The following is a 24,723-nucleotide window of genomic DNA, read 5'->3' as shown; positions in this document are numbered from 1 at the left end:
TTAGACAACCATTGGGACACGGCTGTTCCAAGTCCCACAGGTTCTGGATAACGACAGCTTATCTCTTGATGATCTAAACTCCTTTTGATGGAAACCTCTGTACACTCACTTCCCTTCTGATGCTTCAGATAGAAAGTGGCAGGCACACTGGTACAGCAGGTCGGGGCTGTGTTGAGAGAAGACCAGGCTAATCGAGAGCAGAGAAACAGGAACTGACGAAATGAAATGCGGGCAAAGGGGAGATGAGGGCACAGCACAGAGAATGAGGTTGGTCAGGCAGACCTCGCTCCAATCCAGAATGATGAATCAGCGAGAGATTATTTAGCCATTCATCCAACAAGCCCGGAGCACTCACTCCAGGCCCAGCACTGTGTTCCACACAAGACATAACAGGAGGAAAACGCATCATCCCTGCCCACCAGGAGCTCACAGGTTAAAAACTAATAGGCGTGCACTACAATCTCTGGTGGCGGTAAACTCCTAACATTCTTGATTGGGGAGAATCAAGGACGGCTCCCCGAGGAGGTGCTGCCTGGCAGCACCAACCTTTAAAGGACACGTAGGTGCTTTCCCGGGCCGTCCTCTGCATTAATCTGAAACCGCCGGCATCAGCAGGGGACCCTGGAGGCAAGAAACTCTTGGCTCTGCAAAGATCAAACGGTCTCTCTGCTCAGAGACACTCCATCAGGACCCAGGGGAAATACGGTGGCAGGATTTCATGCTCCACACGTGTAATGTATTAGTACCCAGAGCCAGAACCAGGTCTATCATGGGGAAGCATATCTGAGATTTCTTGTAATCCGCCATGACAGCATTTCTTGGCTTGAAATTAGGATGGTCCCATTCAATTCCATACTTAGCTGAAGGCTTTCTGTCTACATAAGGAAATCTGGAAGGAAGTTTTAGAACTTCTGACTTCTAACGCTCAGCGATCCTTGGTAACAACATGCTGTTTTCCTACACACAGATGGGCTACTCATCACCGGCAGATGAAGGGGAAGAGAGAAGGGGCAGACGTGTGCTCCACTGTCCCCCAACTGCTCCACCCTCATGTGCTGTGGGTCATACCTTCTGGACTTGGCTGTGTGTCCCTGGTCATGGTTAGTAATTTTCCTCAGAGTATCAGCTGCATGAGGTGAGAATATGTGAACTGGGTTCTGATAGATGAATAGGAGTTCACCAGGCACAGTTGTTGAAGAGAATGTCCAAAGGACAGCGTGTGCAAAATGCATGAGCAGTTTGGCTTTGCAGGAGGCACAAAATGGGCAGAAGACAAATACCAGATCTTGAATAGTTTTTCTTGCACTAACATTTGGACTTCTAGCGAACCATGGAGTTGATGTTTAAGAACGTGACTCTCGCAGCATAAGGAGAGGAGAATGGAGTGAGCAGCAGGTACAGGACAAACAGCCCGTTCGGAAACTGCATTAGACCAGGCATGCATGATGGGAGCTTGGACAGGAGCAGGAGCTATGGGGTGGGGTGGGAAGGGTCAGATCTGAGGAAAGGCCCAGTGATTTGTTCAGACGACCATGAGGCAGCGAGGCAGGAGGAGCGGTAGGCGTCCAGGGGCCGCTGAGTCCAGTATGCAGGGGCCAGGCAGGCTCTAAAGCAGCCCCTGGGGATGAGGGTGGGCAGGATCCAACAGGGGCAGAGTTAGACCTGATTTCCACAGGCATTTTCTGCCTCAGCCCTGGAAACGTTTACTTTCCTCCTGATCAGGCGCAGCCAGCCATACAGAAAAGAACAGGTCCTGAAGGGAAAAACAGTGGTGATTTCTTAACACCCTCTCAGCTCCATCTTGGCTTGAAGCCCTCACTTTAGCAGAACTAGCCCACTCATTGTCGGAGCAGAAATGGAAAAATGACAGAAGCAGACTGGCAGAGGGATCTCTGATCACAGGTGGAGCCCGTGCCCTTTTTGTACACAGGACACAGAGGACCAGGGGAGGGAGAGCGACCCACCCAAGGTCACAGAGCACAGCGGGGCTGAAGCAATTCTTGGGGATTCAGCGCCAGCACTGTTTTCTGTTTCATGATGAGAGAGGGAGAGAGAGAATATGAATCTGAACCCAGGAAGGCAGAGCCAACAGTGTAAACAGTGTAACTTCTGTGTTGTTACACAGTGCTTAGTAAACACTGAATGACTTGTAAAAGGTGCCTTCCTTCTCTGAAGACACGTGACAGGTTCCACAAAGTCCAATAGAGGAAAAGATTAATTATAACTGGAGGATCTAAGAAGGTCTTTTAGAAGAGCGGACATTTGAGCAGGGTATTAAATAGAGTAAGCTTTTGGGTGAGTGGACGGGCAGGTGGAATGTCAGGGACCATATACAGGTAACTGGATTCCTGGAATAAAGGCAGGCAGAATCTCTGGGATATGTGGCTAAGGTATAGGCTCCACGGTGCTGTCACGTCATCCACCTACGCCTGTGGCAGGCACTGCTAATCAACCACCACACTCTTTCCCACCGATCCCAGACTTGACCTTAAAATCCTTCTGCACTGAGCACGCCAGGCAGACACTAACAATTGATCCACGTGGGACCACATGATAAAGTCTGTGCCTGATCTCTGTTCTGTGTGGGGAGGAGAAGAGGAGAGGAGGAAGGCTTAGGTGCCAAACGCCAGGCTGAAAAACTTCTTCCTCTGGCTATCTGATGATGTTAAGGAACTAACGTTAACTGTTGTAGGTGTGACCACGCTTTTTAAAGAGTCCTTATCTTTTAAAACTATACTAAAATCTTTAGGGATGAAATGCTACAATGTCTGAAATCTACTTTAAAGTAGTGAGTCCCAGATAGTGAGCTGGGAGAATGGAGAGGGCAGTTGTAATATCCAGCCCCTAAAATATCACTCATCCATAAAAATGAAGCACTAATACCTGCTACACTATGGATGAACTTGGATAACATTATGCAAAAGGAAAAAAAAAAGCCAGACACAAAAGGCAACGTATTGTATGATTCCGTTTATATGAAATGTCCGGAAGAGGTCAATCCATAGAGACAGAAGGTAGATTAGGGTTACCAGGAATCAGGAGAGAGAGGGGTAGGGACTAATTGCTAATGAGTGTGGAGTCTCCTTTTGGGGTGACGAAAATGTTCTGGAACTAGACAGAGGTGATGGTTGTGAATACTCAATCTGCTGAATTGTAAACTTTAATTTTATGCACTTTCGTTAAAAAGAAAAAAAGTTGTCCCCCAAAATAAAATTGTTCCTTCTCCAAATAAAAATAATAATAAAATAACATACACAGGCATTCAATAAGTAAAGACAGAGTCCTCGAGGGGGAGGGAATATCAAGTTCAAAGGCCCAGCCCTCACATAAGGACATTTAGGATCACTGGGGTCTCACACATCAGCAGCCAAGTGCCAGCCTCTGCTTGCTATGTGACCTCACAGAAAGTTTGCACATGATTTTGCTGACAGCAGATACCTACCGTAAAAGGCACGTCTATGATTTGAAAGGAAGAGTGAACTAACAAAAAAAGCCCAGCGGTGTTACATAAGCTGTCCCCAGCTCATGGCCCCCACGGCTATAGAATTTTGCTGCCAGGATCCTTCCTGGAATCCTAGGCCTGGCCTAAGCTGCCTCCTCGCGCTGCTCCTTCCCGTGGACACTGTTCTACCGCGAATATGCAGAAGCGGGAAGAGGTGGTTCTGACAGGCTTTCACAAACCAGGAAAATCCTGGTTTGTGGACTTGGTCTGTGTCCATGCAAATAAAGAAAAACCTTTCTTCTCTGGCCACAAACCCTCTCAGATCGGCAGTGTCCCTGTAACCTCTCAGCCCAGCCCTGTGGTCAGTCTCCACCGAAGCCGTGTGCGTCACACAAACCAGAGGGCCAGGTGGGTCGGGCCTGCCTCAACCTGCCCACCCTCCTTGGCACAGGTCTGAAGCCTGGGCATCTCTAGGGGGCTGGAGCCACACTGTTCACTGACTCAGAGATGAAGAGAATCTGTGGCACCCTCCTTTCTGGAATGCAGGGGATGTGGCAGAATTCATAGCAGGCCTGTGCATACCGCTGGGTCCCACGCCCACACTTTCTGATGCAGGAGTCTGGGGGAGGGCCTGACATCCTGCATGTCCAACAAGTTCCCAGGAGATGCTGCCGGCCTACGAACCACACTTTGAGAACCACTACTTCACCAGCTTAGCATGCTAAGACTTTCATAAAGCTCAGACAGCACTGTAGCACCCAGAGAAATTCTGGGTCTTTCATGGGATCCGACAGCTCACGACTCATGTCCAAAGTCACCCAGGTCTCCTCACAAGCTCCCGTGTATCTGGAGAACACAGGGGCTCTTAGCCAGCTCTAAAGCAGCATTTTCCCTTGTTGATCAGCCCACCATGATTAAATGTCAGGATTCTTGGTGCACATTTAAATATCACCTACCAGTTTACAAAAGCGTTTCTGGTCCATTAGCTTAAGTGTCCTGTCAATGACACTGACTCAGGGCAGGTTTGATGCCCATTTTGCGGCAGAGAAATCAGGCTTGCGGAGACAGTAACTTTTCTAAGATCTCATAACTAAATAATAGTGGAGCCTGGAGGAAGGCCTCCGCCCCTAAACCCTGTTTCAACACCACTATAGCAGCGTCCCCCACAGAAGCTTTGTCTTCTAAGGCTGCAGCCTTACTCACCCACAGCCCCCAGTCTTAGAGGACAGCTGTGACCCAGAGTTGCAACAGCTACAATCTGGCTGGCCCAGAGGTCAAAGGAGCCCAAGGAGGGTATCTAATTAAGTCTGGGGACCAGAAGAGTTTTCTTGAAGGAGACAAGGAAGTTGAAAGAGAGTTAATCAGAGTGAGACAGCAGGGCTGGATAGGGAACAGTGTTTTAGGCAGAGGGAACAGTCAACGCTAAGGCCTCGAGACAAGAGAGAGCAGGAATACTTGAACAACTGAAACTAGAGGAGCTGGAGCATAGGGTTGTGCCAGCTGACCAAGGACAAGGCCAACAAGACTGGCAGATTCTGTGCTTAAGGAGTTTAAGGCCCATGAAAAAATTTGAGCTCATCTCACCCATCACTGGTAGGAATGTAAATTGGTACTGCTCAAGGAAATTGTTTAGATGCACCTACAAAAATGAGACGTACATCAACCCTTTGATTTAGCAAGTCCATCTCTGCATATAACGCAGAAGAAAAAGTGCTTACGTCCATACGTCTTACTTGTCAAATGAGTAAAATTACCCAGGGGGTGACACAGAGCTAAAATGAGAGGGATGCCATTTTGCAGTGGCCGGCCGGTGGGGGGTCAGCATCCTCGCGTGCAACCCTCGCAGAAGAAATGTTCACAGGCGCAGAAGAAATGAAACCCAACAGCTGAGGCATGAAAAATTTCACGGCACAGCTCCCACTCTTCGGGAGAATATCTTTTAGGGATTCTAGCTTCAGAATAATGTAACCTTCAGAAAAGAAAAGCTACGTAGTTAATCCTCTCATTAGAGAGAAGTTGCCTCAAATCCAAGGCTGTTCTTCTCGGCTCTTGCAGTTATAAAAACTCCATGGAGGGGGTCTGCCAGATGGTCCAGGGCTCCTGGCAAGTAGGCTGGCGCTGGCCCCCTGGGGTGTCCTCAAGACATTCTAGGTCCTCGGGGACCACTCCCCACCCCGACCTTTCAGCATCCTGGCACATCATCATATTCTGTCAGCAAAGAAATAGCTTCAGTATAGAGAGCTTCTCCTTATCATCTGTACAGCCCTCTACAGTGTGCAAAGCACCTCATGTATGATAGATTACACAGTGCTTAACCCTGACAATGACCATAGACCAGGGTCCTGTCACATTTTGTAGCCCCCCTCCCCTGCCACGTATCCAAATCCTAACCCTACAAGCTGTGAATGTGTGAATGTTGCTTCGGTGTGGCAGAAGAGACTTTGCAGGTGTGATTAAGTTAAGGATCTTGAGATGGAAAGATTTTCCTGGATCCTCCGGGCGGGCTGGAAGTAATCACAGGGTCTTTACAAAGGGAAGCAGAGGGAGCTTTGACCCAGAAGACAGAGGAGAAGAAGCCATTGAGGGAAGCAGAGAGGCCACAAGCCAAGGGACACAAGTGGCCTCAAAAAGCTAGAAAAGGTAAGGAAACGGAAGCCTCTAGAAGGAATGGACAGCGGTGCCTGGTACCTGGGCAGTGAGATCGCATGACACTTCTGTGTTGTTTGAAACCACTAAGTTTGTGCTAATCTGGTACAGTGGCCATAAGAAACTAACACACTTCCTTATGACGCTGTGAAGTGCTGAATGTCAGAACAGCCTTACTGTTCATAGAATTTTCCACACCCACACAGTAGGTGCTCCATCAATACCGGTTGTATGAAGGGAGCACGTGGTGGTGAGAAGCACAGGTGTTAGAGACAGACACACAGACACACCTGGGTAAAATTCTCACCCACTTCTCAGCTGGGTGACCTCGGGCAAGCTAACCGTTCTGAGCCTCAGTGTCCTCATCTGTAAAATAGGTATTGTTCTCCCACATTTGGTTTGTTTTGTTTTGCTCAGATTCTCCAGGCTCATGGAGGGAGGTGTTCAGCGTAAGGCCAGTCTACGTGGCCCAGGAATAATGACGCAGAGCAACGAGGACCTGCTAATGACATGCACTGCACATGCTGGCAGTAGAGATCGCAGGAAAACATGCTTCGAAAGAGTGTAGCTCTCTGAACTATCAGCTATCGATCTTGTAGTTCTCGTTATTATTAATATCCCCCTAGCCACCTGCTAGGCTTTGACCTGACCAAGCTCCTTTGTAAATCTTAATTTCCAAAACAATGAGAACAATGACAAAAGACACCCCCTGGGAAAAGGCTGTAGCTGGCTGGAGTGGAACTAGGGCTGAGACAGTGTCTTAGTTACTGATGACAACATTTAACAGCTGAGCAGGAGGTGTGGCACTTCCTGTCTGTCTGAGGCTTGGCTGGCCATCCAGGAAACCACCTGCTCCAAGGCAGTGTTCAATAGGAGCCAAGCAGCCTAGCGATGGACGGCTCTGTAAACAGAGTCCTCCTCCTCCCGCCCGTGCGAATCTGCATCCTCCAGCTCCTCCAGCGCCTGCCCTTCTCAGAGCCGACTAATGCCTGGGACTGCATGCTGTCTACGCCAGGAACAAAAAACCCAGGTACCCGCATCCTCTCTGGAAATGTCGTTGGCCACAGTGGCCACCTCTCATCCCCAGAGACTCCCAGTCACAGGCATGGCCAGGGTTGATTACTTTTGCAAATAAACATCAACCCCACCAGAATGCTGGTGAGCTGGAGTGAGATGGTCTTAGCAAATCCAGCTGGCGAATGCAAAGCGGCATCACCCTCCTGAAAAAGTAATCTGGTCTCACCCCACCCAGAGCCCCGGAAATAAATTCTCATAGCCTGTGACCCAATATGTCTACATCTCGGTATTTGTCCTAAAAGATCATCAGAAACAGGGACGAGAACGAGTCTGCAAGGAGTTCATCAGAGTGGGATGTGTCAAAAATAGAGAAAAACTGGAGAGGAACTGAATGGTAAATAGTAGCTAAATAAATCATAGGGAGAATTCTTATGCAGCCCTCCAAAATGATATTTATCCAACGTTTAAGACATGGGAAAATTCTGAGATCATAATACAAAAGGAAAAAAGGTAGGGTCCAAAGTTATATATACACGACCAACCGAAATTGCTAATGGTGATGACAAGCATTTACTGAGTGCTTACTGTGTGCCTGGCACTTAACCAGGGCTTGACATGTATTCACGTGATGTCTTTTAACCTCACTGCAATCCTGTGAAGAAGGTCTGACTTTAGGCCCATTTCACAGATGAAGGTATTGAGGCATGGAGAGAATAAGGCATTAATTCAAGATCCCTCGGCCTGTAAGCAGTGACACTGGGAGCAGAATGCAAGTGTCAATGACTGTGTGTTATACCATTTACGTTAAAAACCATCAATGCATTTACAGAGAAAAAGCCTGAAAAGCAAATGTATCAAAATGTTAATGGTAGTCATTTCTGGCTGGTTCCATTTGGCATGACTTTTATTTTCTACTTTATATTTTGGGTATTTTCCAAATGTTATACAGTGGACATGCACTACTTTTAAAACCAGAAATGATGCTATTTTTAAAAGCCTCTAGCGAGTTCATTACCTCGCCTACAATGGTTTAAAATAACAACACAAACAAGACCAGTAATGAGAGGAGACCTGGCCTCCTGGGATTCTCCCCCACCCCCACCCCCGGAGCAGTCTGAGCAAAGCCTTACTGTCTTACACGCTGATTTCCTTCCTAGGAGACCAGGCCCTTCACCTCAAATAGCTTCAGGACAAAAGCCCAAGAACAGCTCTCCCCTCCCTTGCTCTCAGGGGGCAGAGGGTACCCTCTAACTGCACCTGCTCTCTGGATACCCCGGCTGGTGGCACGGCAGGTTGGGGTCACTGTGCTTGTGTCCCCCCACCAAAAACATGAACTTTCTCAGGAGCCAGGATTTCCTGGGAGCTGGAGAGAAACCATCAAGGATTAACACAAACAAGCTCAGAAAGGGCAGGCCTGTGAGAGCACAGGACGCCCCCCATGGGGGCGTGGACACAGGACGCCCTAACTCTGTGCATCACCAAGGACGTGGTTATTCACTCAGTCCCAGCACAGCCAACCGGCCATCGAACGTGATCAGATGGAGGCAACCAAGTAGCAGGAAAAAGAAGCAGGTAAGTGACACAGGGCAGAATGCAATTGTGCCCATGGCCTTTCGTGGCCATCAGAACAAATATAAATGAACTTGGGAGGTGATTAGACACGAAAAAACACAAAAATGACAATAATTATGTTAGAGTGAACGGGCTTGAAGATACTCTCTTTCCCGTTTTACCCCAGGCTTTCTCTAATTTGTTTTTAAATCAAATCAAATAAACATATATGTTCCCGAAGCCCTGTTAGGAGCTGGCCAGGCTCCGTTCTTCACTGTTCTCTCTGGACCCAAGGCCAGGAGCAGTTCCCTACTGACTCTGAGTGCCTGGCCCTCGGGCAGGAGGGACCCCCAGCAGAGCCGGGGACAGCACTGCCCCCCTCGCGGCCCTATCTGGTGTGTAAGATGAAATGAATCTGTGGCATTGACAAAGCCCGGGGCTGAGCTGTCCCTGTAAGGCTGTGAATGGGGTCCAGGCCGCTTCCTCCCTCCTCGGGGCCATCAGACAAACCTGTGGCCTCTAGAAACCTGATGTTCAAAATGGTAAGAAAGGAGGCAGAAGAAAGAAGAAAAGAAGAAAAGCTCCCTGCCTCCCCCCTCAGTCTCTCACCTAACGCTCCAGCTAAAGCTTGCTTAGTGCCAGCAGAGAAGGTGCCCGTCCCATGTCTGGCTCAGACGGAGCATGAGCTGCAGACGAGGAAGCAGGTGCTGCCCACACCGTCACTGAGGACACACCAGTGGGACGCTGGGACAAGGGGCAGGGGGAAGCACGGAGTCTGGCCCTGGAGGGCTGCCCCACTCTGTAGGCAACCCCCTCCACACCCACCTCCCCCCAAACAGCCAGGAGAGTGTGGTCAGCCCGTCCGCCGAGGAACCTGAAATCAACAGGGAGGATTCACCCATCTTTCTAGAGGTGTTTGCTGAGCGTCTACTATGTGCCAGGCACTGGACACAGCTACAGTGACTGGCAAGATGCTTGGCCTCTGCTTGCCACAGGAAATAGGCATTAATCAAGAAAATGCAGAATTATAAACTGTGACTGATGTAGCGAAGACGAAAGCTGGGCTCTGGGAGACGACCCCAGGATGCGTGTGGAAGGAGGGCAGCCAGCGTGCCCATCTGGCATGCGTGCAGTAGGCCATGCACACGGTGGATGGCCAGGCCCCTAGGCCGGCTTAACCCGAGCCCACTGGCATCCGGGTGGAGGGAGCAGCAAGACCCAGGAGACAGACCCACGTCCACACGCCAGCTCCCCGCCCTCGCCCGTCCCTTCCTGGCAGCATGATTTGGGCAAGCCACTTCTTGGTCTGTGACAACATACGGAACAGGACACTTAACTCTGAAGTGCTGGGTTGACAAACAGGATGCAGTCCCTGTCCTACTTCCTGTCCATTTGCACATCCCCTCCCACCAATTCATCCCCCACCTGGGAGGCTGATCCCTCCACAGGCTGCATCCCTCATCCCTCGCTGGGCACCCTGTCCTCTGGCCACCTGCTGGGCTCGGCCAATGGGAGATGCTGGCAGGACAATGGGCAGGGAGGGGTCAGATGACCATTCAGCCTCGCCTCCCCAGCTGTGGTTTCAGCCAGGGCTGCTTTCATCAACCTCAGCCCACAGCTCCTGCCGGGGACCCCTTCACCAGGCTCTGGCTTTTTGGGGTTCCTACAACACCACCTCCTCTCTTTGCCTATATAAGAGCTCCCTGCGGCTGTGAGTCCTGAGTACAGCACCTCCTTCCTGGGGGCCCTTCTCCCGCCCCTACCTCTATAAATAGCCCTTTGTTAGACCCTGCACCCCATGAGTTTCCTGCTGGGCTTCTGACGGACGAGGCCTCTTGATAAACTCAATCCATTGTGGTCGTGATTGCAGCGTGGAAGACACTGCCCTTGGGAAAAGGTGTTCAGGCTGCAACGCTCACAAGCTGGTTAGTTGGGTCTAATCGGAGCGGTTGGTAGTTGGAAAGGATGCAGGCGGCTTCAGAACAATCAGTTGAGAGGTCAGAGCTACATTTACTCAGCAAACCATTCACCTGCATGCCGGGTGCTGTGCCGGGCTCTAAAGGTAGAAGGGTGACTGAGAGACAGCCTTCACTCTTGGGAACAGCCCAGCAGAGGTGACAGATGTATAAACAAGTGACTGGGGCACCGTGGGATAAGTACAATAAGAACCCAGAACAACAAGCGGGGGAACTGTTAGTCTGCATAGGGGTGGTGTCAGGAGAGGCTTCTCAGAAGTGACGTTGAGCTGGGCCTCTTTGGATGTGTCGGAGTTTGCTGGCAGAAGGAGCCCTCAGGGCAGAGAGAAAAATATAAGCAAAGACAAGGAGAGAGGCCTGGTGGGGCAAAGGTCAGTGTTCTCCAAAGGACCAGGCCACTTAAAGTGACAGCTGGCCAGGACAGAAGAGCAACCCCCAAACAAATCCGACCTCAGGACCTCTGCACTTGCGGTTTCCTCTGCCCAAAGTACCTTTCACACAAATCTTTGTATAACAGCTACTTCTCACTGTTCATCTCCTCAGAGGCTTCCTCTTACCTCACATGGCTTCCTGTATAAGTTTCTTGTTGCTGCTGTAACAAATCACCACAAACGTGGTGGCCCAACACAACACAAATTTATCCTATGGGTCTGGAGGTCAGAACTCTGAAATGACTCTCATGGGCCCCAAATCAAGGCTCTACTCTTTCCGGAGGTTCTCGGGGGGAAATCCGTTTTCCTTTCCCAGCTTTCAGAGACCACGCACATTCCCTGGCTGGTGGTCTCCTTCCATCTGCAAAGCCAGCAGCAGCTATTCAACTCTTTATCAAGTTCCATCACTCTGACCTCCTGCCTCCCTCTTTCCCTTAGAAGGACCCTCGTGACTATACTGGGCCCACCTGGGTAATCCAGGATAATCCGCTCATCTCAGGATCCTTAATCACACATAAAGGCCTTTCTGCAGTGTAAAGTCACATACCTGCAGGGCCCAGGGATTAGAAAGGGGACATTTTGGAGAGCCAATATTCTGACTGACCTTCCCCTCTCCCTCACCCATCACTCTTCTTCCCTTATACCCATCTTTACTTTCCTCTAAGCAATTCTAACATCCAGATTTTGACTATTTGCGCACTGCTTATGGCGTATCTTCCCCACTAGCATTTGAAGCTCTGGGGGAGAGGGGTCTTGTCTGTCCGGCCCACCTTGTGTTCCCAGCATCCAGAACAGTGTCTGCAGATAATAGATGCTCAATAAAGATGCACTGGAAGGGAGAGAGAGCAGGCAGGTGAGGCCCACTGACAGTCGAGCTCCGGCAGGCCTCCCACACTGTCCCGCCCCTGGGAGGTAGCAGTTTTGAAAAGCCTGCACCTTGCCTGACTCTGGCCTCACATGGGTAACAGTCACTGAATCCAGACTCCTCATGCAGGTGCCAACGTTTCTGTCTTAGAATAGTCACCTTCTGAGCCAAGGGAGGAGGGTCATGGTCAGGGATCACTGGGCAGAGGGAGCAGCCAGCCCAGGCCGAGGGCTCGTGGGTGAGGAGCCAGCTGGGTGAATGAGGACTGGACCCGGGTGGGTATAGAGGGTGGGGCCAAGGACAAGATGGCACTGGGCACAACTGTGGAGGGAGGATGGGGGTGCCTCAAAAGTCTGGGGCTGGAATGCTGGGGGCTCTGGCATCTGTAGGCACAGGAGTGGCCCTCAGCAAGCAGGAAGCAGGGTCCTGGCCCCATCCTGGGCTGGAGGGAACTCCTGTCCACGGGCTTGGGGCAGCCAGCTCCTGGGAAGAGGAGACTGACTTACCCACTCCCAGCCAAGGCCCAATTTTCATTTTGCACTGGACTCCACAAATAATGTAGCTGGCCCTGGTTCAAACGCAGACTGTCAAAGAAACTTCTGAGATAAGCTAGCCCTAGGACAGCAAATCGAAATCCTTCATGCCTGTGAAATACTTCCAATCCAGCACCATGGCAGACATTGCTAATCAAATGCAGCCTGCCATCCCACTGTTTTGGCCCCAACCCTTACCGAGGCAGCCACCACCAATCGATCAGAATAGGCAGCCAAGTCCAACCCTTCATTTTATGGTTGAAGAACAGGCCTAGGGTGATCTGCTGAGAACCACTCAGTGCATGGAGCTCAGCCCTCCAGTTGGCTCACGTTTAGGTTTCCCAGGCAGCCTTTGTCAAATGATGAACTCGGAAAGCAGACTGCTGGACAGCCAATACTCCTTTTGTAATGTGAATTATTCTTGAGTTTTAATAAGCTGCATTTCCATCCAGTAGGTGAAAATGGAGAGACAGAAAACTCTAGTTGGGGGCTATCTCTGTGGGGAAGGCAGGACTGTGGGCAGGGTTCAAAAGAACACTTGAGGGCTGCCACGCACCAGGTTCCAGAATGCTGAAACCTCATTCTTTCAAAACTTTGGTTTTCTTATTGGTAAAAACTCAACATATTGTTTGTAGAAAAATTAGGAAATAGACATAAGTGAAAAGAGGAAAATACCAGACGCCCACCGGCAGCCTGGGGTCCATCCAGGAGCTTTTAGATGCAGTAGATATTCCTCTCTTCTCTTGTGAGTGCGGGAGTTACAGAGAAAAGGCACTGACTGCAATCAGAAGTGACAATGAGGGGGCTCAAACCCCTCCTCCCACCCTGAGGAACTGGGCACTGACCACGTGGGCACGGGCCCTGTTTGGAGGCAGGACTCAGAGGAAGGGCACTGTGGGTCCTGAGAGCAGAGCAGACCCCCAGCCTGGGCGCAGAGGCGGCCACAGAGCCTGTAAGGGCCACGGCCAGGATGGGTCGAATGGAGAACAGGCCGCTGCCACTAGGTGCCAGGCGCGTCCTGAGCAGGTCTAACCAGGCCTGGTGTTAGGCCCATGATATGGGGGGAACAACAAAACAGAAGCTCTGAGAGATCACACAGCTGGCAAGTGGCAGGGCTGAGAGGCCCATCACCCTGTAGACTCACTGTCAGTGACACTCCCTCACATGCGTAATGATTCTGAAGCCCAACAGTTGAATAGAAAGTGGAATAATCGCCATGACCTCATCTGGATTCCCGATGATCACACCCCACTCTCTCCATCGTCACCATCTTTTCCCTTTGCCTGGAAGCCCTCAGCCCTCCCCCAGCCGGTTTCTCTCCTGGGCTACTTTTCTTTCAAAGGGGCAGCAATCTTAGGGATCTCATGGCCCCGTGTAACCATCTCCCACCTGTCCTGCTGTCCTGTCCTGATGTGCACACAGCTATCCCTGCACAAAGCTGTGGGTATCTGCGGCACGCCGAGGGAGCCCAGGTCTGCCCTGCACTGCCTGGGCTCAAACCCCAGTCCACCTCTCGCTGACGGAGTGACCCGGGACAAGTCCCTAATCCTCTCAGTGCTTCAGGCTGCCCCTCTGCAAACGGGGATGATGCACAAAGAGGTACTGAGCTCAGTGCCTGCTACAGTGTCAAGTTAGTGGTGGTACTAGCGTACCGTGTTCCCCCGAAAATAAGCCCGGGTCTTATATTAGATTTTGCTCCAAAAGACTAATTAGAACTTATGTTCAGGGGGTGTCATCCTGAAAAATCATGCTAGGGCTCATTTTCCGGTTAGGTCTTATTTTGGGGGAAACACGGTAGTACCCAGCACAGCACCCAGCACAGTGCCCAGAACTGTACCCAGCATACTGTGTCTCCCAGAAAATAAGACCAGGTCTCATATTAATTTTTGCTCCAAAAGACACATTAGGGCTTATGTTTAGGGGATGTCATCCTGAAAAATCATGCTAGGGGCTCATTTGCCGGTTAGGTCTGATTTTTTTTTTTCCAGGGAAACATGGTACTAGTAGCTCGGTCCCGTGGGCCTATCAGAATTGTATTGAGTAAATATGGTTGGGTGACTGGATCTTCAAAGCGTGTCCTCTCTTTATGGTGTTTTCTGGAGTGCCCACTCAGCCCAGACTTGAATAACCAGAGGCCATTTATAGAAAACACAGGGGGAGTAATAAAATAGTTACCATAGGGAAACTGAGTGCCCAGGGATTACATATATATTATCTCATTTAATTTTTATAACAAGCAAGAGAGGAATGAGTTACTGTGCCCATTTTACAGATAGAAAAACTATGACCCAAGAAGGTTACAGACGGGTCCAAGGCCTCAGAGCAAAAACATGACAAAAGTGGGAGTTGTAGCAGACTATTGGTTACCTTTCCCACCCCAAATATCCATTCTCTCTTTCCTTCATAGAAACATAACCTCCTGTTCTTAGGTGGGCACCACAGACTTTATTTGTCAGCCTCCCTTTCAATTAATTGTAACTAAGTGACCAAGTGCTGGCCAATAAGATACAAGCAGAACTGTTATAATGCAGTGTCTTGAAATGACCACTAACAGAGCTAGCATTCATCCCTGACCCCTTTTTACCCCAACCCCTTGACCCTTCTTTATTATCTCTTCCTCATTCCTGCTGCCTGAAATGTAATGTAATGGCTGGAGCTCTGGCAGCCATCTTGGACCATGAGGTCACAAGCTACACAGGTGGATGGCAGTGCAATGAGCTAGAGGGAGTCCAGGTCCCTCAGATTTTGTGGTGCACAGTTGCCATACCAGCTTTGGACTTCCTGCGCAGAAATGCAGACCTGTTTACAACACTGTTATTTGGGGCTTTCTGTAACTCACAGCCAACCCTAACCAAGGCTGATTCAGCGTTACCCCCAGGTCTGTCTCTCCCAGAGGTGGAGAAAGCAAAGGCAGGCCAGCTAGTATGCTCCCAGGGGGGGCTCTGGGCTTGGTGCCTACTGGGGGCCAGAGTGAGGGTGTGATTGTCAGACTCCTACCTGTCGTCCTCCCTACAGGTCTCACTTTACTAGGCTTGAAAGAAGTCTGTAAAGTCTCATTTACAAGGTAAATCTATGCCCGGGGCTCAGTGGGATTCCTGTGGCTTTTATGAGGAAGAGATTTCAAAGATCAGTTTAGAAAGTACTTACTTGCATCAGTAGTCACAGAACCAGAAAAAGGCCACTTTTGTGCAGTCCTGTTTAAATGGACACGCCAGTATCATGGAAACAACTGTGATAAGGTGATTCTCAGCTCATTAGTGGTCTCCTCTCTCTCTCTCTCTCTCTCTCTCTCTCTCTCTCTCTCTCCGATTTATTGAGGTATAACTTACATACAGTAAAGTTCACCCTTCCTTGTACCGTTGTGTGAGCTTTGATGAATAAAGTCATGTAACCACCAAATTCAAAGTACAGAATAGTTTATCACCCCAAAAAGTTCCTTTGTGACCCATTGTAGCCAATCCTCTTCCCTACCCCTCAGCCCCTGATAATCACAGATCCATTGTTTTTTTCCTGATAATTTTGCCTTTTTCGGAATGTCATATAAATGAAATTGTACATAGAGCCTTTAAAATCTGGCTTTCTTCACTTGGCATGTGTTTGAGGTCCTTCCGTGTTTTGTGTGCTAGTGGTTCTTTCTTTCCTATTGCTGAGTGGTATTCCACTGTCTGGAGACACCACGATCTGTGTATCCACTCACCACAAGGACATTTGGACGCTATTGTGAATAAAACTGCAATATATACATATATACATACACACACACACACACACACACACACACACACACAATTTTAATAGTTTTTTCCTTTCTTAAAATGTGTATAGATACAGAGGGTGCCAAAAAATCTTAACACATTTTAAGAAAGGAAAACTGTATTAAAATTGTAATACTCAATATATACCAATAACAAAAGATGAATACAAGTCACGTTTGACTTCTGCAATGACAAGAGGTGCTCAAAGTGGTTACCATCAGCGTCCAGACACTTCTGATTATGGCAAACTACTGCTTGAGCAATGTTGACCACTTGTATGTATTTTTGGGGCACCCCCATTGTGTGTGTGTGTGTGTGTGTGTGTATACACACACACTCCCATATAGTTGTGTGTAGACATGTTTCATTTCTTTTGGTAAATACCAAAACAGGAGGGGAACACTCAGGTCGAATGGTAGCATATGTTTCGCTATATAAGAAACTCCCACACTTTCCCGAAGCGGCAGCACCATTTCACAATACTACCCGAGCATTCCAGTTGCTCCACCGCCTTGCCAGCACCTGTATTCTAGCATTCTAGACTCTCCTCTCTCCCATGATGTCAGTTATCACCCTAGCCTAGCCCACCTGACCACCACCATCACCCCCTGTTCCCCGCTGGCTCCTGCCTACAGCCCTTTGTCTCTTCTCCCACTTTTCCCCCAACAGGTTTTGCAACTCCCTCCCCACCCTTAACCACAAAGCACAAAGAGGAGCGTGTTTTCTCTCTCAGCATTATGGACAGAAAGGTCTGCCTGAGTGTGAGCTGATGGATCCCATCCCACCTGTACCAGGTAACTGCAGCAGGGGGCTCCTCTCCTGGCACCACAACTTCTCTTGTCTTGTCTGCCACCCCTGAAGAGAAAGAGCCACTGGTCCAGAGACCCCAGAGAAGAGGGGGGGTCCATGGTGCAAATAGATGGGAACGTCAGAGACAGGAATGTGACCCCTCACCCGCCAGCACCATCTCCCCGCAAACACACAGTCTGTATAAGGAAGAAAGAAGCGTTCCACCAGGCTAAGAGAATCTTAGGTCTAACACTTGGCCCAAATGCAAACCAGGAGGACCATGACAGGTGAGCATGCACTTTTTTTTGCTTACAAAGGTACATCTACACCTGCAAAGATGGGCAGAAGAGCTGGCAGAAGCAAACATAACATGGACAGGTTGCACAGAAATGAGTAATGCCTACAAGTGTGGAAAATATGAATTCATATGAAAAGACCAGAGGGGATGACAAAAGTGACAGGGGCAGTTATGTTAGGGTGGTGGCATAAAAATATGGCTCGACAACTTTCATAACCATAAAAAAACAAAGTCAGTGATGCCACAGACGTAAGCTAGTGGGTCCCCTCTGTGGGTCACACCGAGTACTGTGCCCAGGACTGCACGTACGTTACTCATCAGGCGAGGATGGGGAAACCCGCCCAGCGGGCGGGGGCTCGCCCTCCCCTCATGGCTTCTGCGCCACATGAGGGCTGTTTCCGGACGGAACGCTGTTCTAGGGCAGGGCCGACCCTTCCACGCCGCCTTCTTTGTCCTCTGTTATACAGTGGCCTCTCGTCACCACCACCAGCCAGCCGTGCCCCACCCACACACACCCATCACCGTTTTAAACTCTTTAATGCCGGACCTTCTAGATCTGAGCCCACCTGAGGCCCAAACACACGGACCAGTGGGGGATCCACAGCCACTGGAGAGAGGATTCTGGGAGCACCCTTGACCCGGTTGCTCAGAGGCCACTGGTTTCCCTGCCCAAGGTGTATGTACACAGTCACACCCAGGCCTCCGACCCACACCACTGCCGCCCAGGACAGGACAGGGACACATCGCCCTATGTGACGTGAGGCCAGCGGATCAGCAGGGACAGCTCAGTGGACTCTGCAGTATAACATCACCGGCAAACTTTGCTAAAAACATCGCCCACGGCGGGGCATGCCAACAACTGCTGTCCATCATGAGGGTGACAGTGTCAGCTACACAATGCCGAAAAGGGGGTGAATGCATGTACAGCTCCACCAGGTGTGGGGGCTTGACGGACATCCTTCTGGCACTCAACCCCGCGAGCAGGGCAAGAGTCACCTGCACTTTATAGATGAGACATCTGAGACTCCAAAAGGCGAAACAACTTGTCCAGTGGACCGGTACTGCTAGGACAGGTGAGTTTCTGCCCTGTGACAGAGTCAGGGTCAGGCAGGAGTCCCCCTGGAGAGTCTTAGGGACAAACATGGGGCAAGTAATTCAGAAGGGAGCTTGGGCTCAAAGACACGGCATAGGAAGAAGAGAAACATGAGCCCGGGAAAGTCTGTAAATTTAAGCATCAAAGCGTCCTTAGAAATCACAACCTAACCTAGTCCTGTTGAATCAAAATAAAATACGAGCCACACAGGTAATGTGATATTTTCTAGCAGCCATATTACAGAACGTCATACGAAACAGGTGAAATTCATTTTAATAATATATTGTATTTAACGTACTCTATCCAAACTGTTTTCATTTCAGCATGTAAGCGATATTTAAAAACTGTTAATGAGATGTTTCATGTTCTTTTTTCATAGTAAGTCTTCAATATTCGTGTCTATTTTACACTCACAGAACATCTCAATATGGACAAGTCCTCAATAGCCACAGGTGCCTGGTAGCTACCGTAACGGACGGTGCAGGTCTAACCCCTCAGTTTACACAACAGGTCAAACAGAGGACCGAATGAGGCCAGAGCCACACGCCTGTCAATCACAATGCCACACTCAGTTTTGCTGGGGGACTGGTGTGACTCAGGAGCAAGAAAGATCCTAAGCCAAATTCTGACCCTGCCACTACCTAGCTGTGTGACTGTGGATCTTGTACTTGACCTCTCTGTGCTTCGATTCCCTTTTTGAAAAATGAAGATAATTCCCCTACTCATACAGCTGTGAGAATTATATATAAAATACCCAACAGAGTGCTTGGCATATAGTCGGCATTCAATATGGGGACACGATGGTGATATAGGTGGTAAATATATTGCCATCATCGTCCACTTTGTCATTTACATTTTCATCATCCCCAACCCAGAAAAATCGTGCTTGAAGGGAGAGGTCCCTCTTCTCTAGGGGGCAGATCTGCCTAGACTGGGACAGGGGCAGCAAAAGGAAACGAGAGAGATCGGCATAGGGAGAGGAGGGAACACACACACAGGGCACTAGAACCACAGGGCATGCTGCACCCCAAAGCACACAGAGGAGCAAAACGGAAGGCCCCCAGACTCCATGGGCCGGGCTCAGAGCCAACCCGTGCAGCACCAGTGGGGGGAGTGCCTCTTCAGAGCTGAGCCTACTGGAAAAGAAGCAAATCATAACCTTTTGGTCCCTCTGATAATGGCCCAGAGCCCCAGTTTATCGCTTGGCTGAGTGGGAAAAATCCAGAAGCTCTACCTCAAGTCCAAGCACATGCTCGTCCTCACGCAGGGCAGTGCTCAGGAGCTCCAGGTCTGGCACGGCCCCTAACCCCGCCTCAGCCTCTGGGCGAGCAGCTTCCTCGGCATGGAGTGTTCCTCTCCCCCTCCCATCTGGCTAACTCCCATTTATTCTCATTTCAACTTAAAATGTCACCTCCTGTGGAAAGCCTTCCATGGCACCTGATGCAGGGTTCCCTCACTGGACACTCTGGAAACTGTCCGCCATCACAGACAGTCATTATAGCCCACTGGGACCGTGGGAACTGACTCCCTGCCAGGGCGCAGGGACTAGGTCTGTATCTCCCTGGTGCCTGGGAGAGCACCTGGCATCAAGCAGACACTCAATAAATAGCTGTTGGAAGTTGCAGTGGCATGAAGTTAAATCAGGAACCAGAAGGGCTCTGGTGGGTTTGACTCGGAGAGAAAACAGGCAATACTTTGGAAAACAGAAATCAAAGTTACAGCATCTGCACCTGCTACATTAAGTCATTCTCCGTGGAACAACCCCAAAGGGTCATGCATTATTGCGTCACTTTGCTGGACTCTTCCAACAACTGGAGAGTACTCGGTTATAATGGACACAATTCACAGAATGACCACGTATTACATCAACTATTGATTCCCAAGGGCCTCAAAGCTGGAGCTTCACATCAAAGAGTCCTTTGAGAGAGGGGCACATGTTTGTGTATGACAGTGGAGACAGCTGTTTGGAGAAGCAGTTTCCCCATTTCCTTTATGTACATGTTATCCTACTGGTTCTCAAATGGGTGGTACCACTCCCAGGTAGACATGTTGGGGAGATTTTGATCGTCACATGATTAGCATTTTGTGCGCTCAACCCGGGTTGCCAAACCTCCTGGAACATGTGGAACATCTCACTCAGGGAAGAGAATCCTGCACAAATGCCAGTAGTGTTCCCTGATACTCACACATTGACGAATGCTGGCTGCAGCCAGCCTCGGCCATGTCCCCAGGGTGAGGTGGCAGAAGGGAGAAATTAGTCAAAAAGGTCACGTCATTACTAATGAGGCCCCACTAACACCGCCCCCTCCAGGCTCTTTTCCCTCCCAGGCTGGATCAACCACCTTCTGAACACTCCAGCACAAGCCTGTCTCTGCACTTTGGCTCATACCACTTCCTCATTCACCTGGAGGTCCTCCCCCTGCCCCCGAACTCACCTACCCCCATCCCCACCCAACAGCAGGCCCTGCTCCATGGCCCCTTGCTGGGATGGCTCAATTCATCGCCAAAGGATTCCAGGCCTCCAACTGGACAATTCACTGGGTGATTGTCAGCTACTGTCCTGTGGTCTCCACAGTGTGATCCCGCATGTGGACACCAAACCTGACCTCAAAATATTGACTAAGTGGCCGATTCGTTCACACCATTTGCTCAGTTGAACCCCTCCTAAAATATCGACCACCATTCCAAAAAAAGTCCTCTTTCTACTTTAGATAAAGTAGAAAGGTCCCAATGAGGGTTGGGCACTCGTCATTCCTGACTTCACTGAATCAACAAACAACCCCGGGGCAGGGGGCGCACTGCTACTACTAAAGTCACATTATGGAGAGAAGAGACCCGTAATTTGGCTATGATTCCTCAGTGACAAAGTGAAGGAGCTAAAATTCAGGTCCACGTCTGGCTTCACACACTTTCTCTCTCCTCTGCCAGGCAGCCAGCCTCTCCTTTCTCTGGTTTTGTTCTTATTGATCAACTGTGTTTACTCGATAAGGGCTGCGGGACAAAAAGGCATCGTTTCAGGGGAACTGGAGTGCCACATTTGGATCCCGTCTCTCCTGGAATCTCCAAAGGGTGTGTCCACAGCGGTCCTCCTCCCAGGAAATCCAACCCACTCAAAAATCTAGAAGATCGAGAAAAGTCAGCCTGGCTGGTCTGATGGCCGCTCAGGCAGGGTAATCTTTCATCTGGCCATGAGGAAGAGCTTAACTTTAAAAGCTTGGCACCAGCCAGTTCTCCCCCAGGTAGCCCGTGGCTCTGGGCTTGGGCAGGGGCCCAACATCAAACAATGTATAAACCAAATAACCCGTTCCTCCCTTCTGTGGTTTGGTTTTTCTCTCCCATGGAGCCAGTGCAGCATGGGCAGCATGGGCTGCAGCTTTGAAACAATGACAGCAACAAGAAGTGAGCGATGGTTAGCATTTGGGGGGGGGAGTCCTATTAAAAGCCCACTTGCCAAGCTAAGAGGAGCTTTCAGCCCACTGACAGGGAAATTGAGGCCTGGGAGGATCTCAGTGGCAAGTTTGTCAGAGAAAGTCCCTCCTTCTCTACAGCTGCACCCCACCTGGCCACCTGGCCCCCAGGCGTTGAGCCCTTAGCCCCAGGTAACCAGAGTATGTGGCTGGGCAAACAGTCACTAGGTGTGACCAGAACCCCTACGCAATTTCCCCGATCTCTCCTGGCAACCAGGATTCAACAGCAGTCTCTGGAAAATAGTCAAGATGGAAGGGAACGGAGCCAAGCAAGTATCACTGCACTTCGAATTTTCAAGGCCAGGTGAACACAGCACCCGCGTGCCAGCTTCCTCCATGGCTGTCCCGAGACACTTGGAAAGACTAGAGAGCAACTTCTCGGAGAAGAGGACATGTTGACATGGGCTCCTAATTTCAGTCCATCTTGAAACTCAACTAAAACCTAGAGTATGGAGACCCTGTCTGTCATACGTATGTATTGTGGATTTAGAAAATAAACCCTCAAGGATAGAAAGGACAGAAGCAGAGAGGGCAGCAACAACGTTCTGCAGGGTGAAAGAAGACAGATGTGCAGTAACAGACTGAGCAAACTCAAGACATCTGTATCGTAAGTGGCAGTAAGGAAGGACAAAAACCAACCCGGAAGTCCCAAAGGCTCTGGAATGAGTGGGGACAGGTATCTCTGGAAACGGGGTTGGGTGAAGGAATGTAATAAGAGGATTAGACGAAAGAACCAGTTGGACTCCTGTGTCCCTTTCCCCACGTCTCCTACTAGCTGGGTGACTGTCCCTCCTCCATCAGGCAGAAGACTGGAAGTTTATTCTCCAAAGAAGGTGAAGCAGAAGGTCTCAGTGCTAACTGTACTAAGCAATTTTATTCGTATTGGATGCAGGGGACCTCCCTGCCCGAGTCCTCTTCCTTCTCTTGGCTCCCAGACCTCCACTCCTCACCCCTAGCAACCGTTGACCCTCCACAAGAGAGACTATAAGACTTCCCCATGGAGAGTCTGATCAGCTGAGGAAGAAAGACTTAGAGATACTGACCCGGGGTTCCCGTGACAGCCCAACAGAGCACCCATCAAAGAAGCTCCCGGTCAAAAAGCCCCATCCTCTGGGCTTCGAGTACACTTTTGAGTCTCCAATTCTTAAATACGAGGAGACAACCCAGGACTAGGAAACAGCTAAAGAAAAAAGCCTCTAACATGGAAGCTCCAGGCCAAACAAACACATGTAAGCGGAGAGGCTTAAGGAAAACACCCAGCACAGCACACCCAACAGGAGCCGGCACAACTCGAAGCCCTTCACCTCTAGTAGCTCAGGTAATCATCACTGCTCTTGAGGCAGATCTCAGTGTGGCTATTCTCATTTTATAGACCAGGTGTGTGAAGAATAGCAAGGCCAAATCACTTGCCCGAAGTAACAAAGCAAATAAGTGGCAGAGCTGGGATTCAAACCAGGCCATTTGGCTCCATGCTCTCAACCACTGCCTTTCAAAGCACCACCCAGCCATCACTGTCCATTATTAATAATCTCAGTGTAAGAGAAGGTACCGCAGCCCTGAAGCAAGACTGAGCTTCTCTACAGAATAAGAAAGAGCTCTTGCAGATTAAAAATGCGGTAGATAAAAATATGGAATATAAAGTTGATGAAATCTCTCAGAAAGGGGAGCAGAATGCAAAAGGAATAAAAAAATGGAAGAGAAAAGATAATAAAAATAGGAGATTAGTCCATGAGGATTAATAAAAAGAGTTCTAGAAGATTAAAGAAAATCAAGGAGCAGAAATCACAATGGAATCATCCAAGAACATTTCCCAGAACTGAAGGACACAGTTCCAGATGGAAAGGTGTCACTGAGTACTCAGCACGGTGGATGAAAAGAGAATAGCACCAAGGCAGGTCTCCCTGAAGTCTCAGAGCACTGGGGACAAAAAGAGGATCCTAAAAGCTTCCAGAGAGAACAAAACAGGTCACACAAAGGATCGGGAATGGCTTCACATTTCCCAACAGCACGCCTGGAAGCCAGAAGACAATGGAGCAAGGCTTTCAACACTCTCAAGGAAAATGATCTCCAGCCTTGAATTTGATGCTCACTTAATCTAGCAATCAAAACTGGAGGAGAATAAATTCATTTTCCCATATGCAAGTTTTCCAAACACTTACCACCTGGGCTCTCCTTCTCTGGAAGGATGTGCTCCTGTATTCAAGCTGAACTGTAAGAGGAAGACAGGAAATGCGAGATCTGACCCAGGAGACAGGTGACAGGGGAACCACAGGTGATGGTGACAGAAGGCCCAGGTAACAGCCAGGCCCAGGTGTGGAGGGCAACGAATCCAGGCCTTGACGTGCTCAAGAGGAGGAAACAGGGAATTTACTGGTTCAGCCAAACAGCTTGAGGGCATATATCTGGAACACTAACAGAGTTTGGGGATGAATAATAAGTGCCTACGCCACCAGCATGAGACAATTTTTAACTCCACGGAAACCAGAAAGTAGAGCAGGAAAGGAAAAGTGACCATAAGTTACTACACGACCGAGCTCTGAATAGTGCTGACCTAGTAGTAACAGTGTAAAGTCCAATTACTGATCTTACCAAAATTGTGATGTAAATACATCGGGAACTTGGGAGGACAGTCAAGATCTGAGGTTAAAAGAGGTAAAGAGGAGACCTACATCCTTACTTTCCACAGTAAGAAATCAGAGCCTAGAACCAAAAAAGCAAGACGAAGTAATATATGTGTATTATTTAGAGAGCGTAGAGGAAAATACCAAAATCATCAATTCAAAAAATTTGCACGTGATTGCCTCTGGGCAAAGGGCAACATGGCAGAACCCCTGTTTTTCACGGAAACCTTAGAGAACTA

At 49.4% G+C, this 24,723-nt stretch overlaps 1 protein-coding gene across 2 annotated transcripts in view; it reads right to left on the bottom strand.

The window, feature by feature from the left end:
* The window catches only part of CLMN (calmin), a 102,119-nt gene that overhangs the window by 65,268 nt on the left and 12,128 nt on the right, over positions 1–24,723 (bottom strand). The window lies entirely within an intron of this gene.

Source organism: Rhinolophus ferrumequinum, chromosome 6, assembly GCF_004115265.2.
Source record: "Rhinolophus ferrumequinum isolate MPI-CBG mRhiFer1 chromosome 6, mRhiFer1_v1.p, whole genome shotgun sequence".
NCBI classification, from domain to species: domain Eukaryota; kingdom Metazoa; phylum Chordata; class Mammalia; order Chiroptera; family Rhinolophidae; genus Rhinolophus; species Rhinolophus ferrumequinum.
Note: the sequence above shows the minus strand (reverse complement) of the source record. Positions and strands in the feature narration are given on the sequence as shown.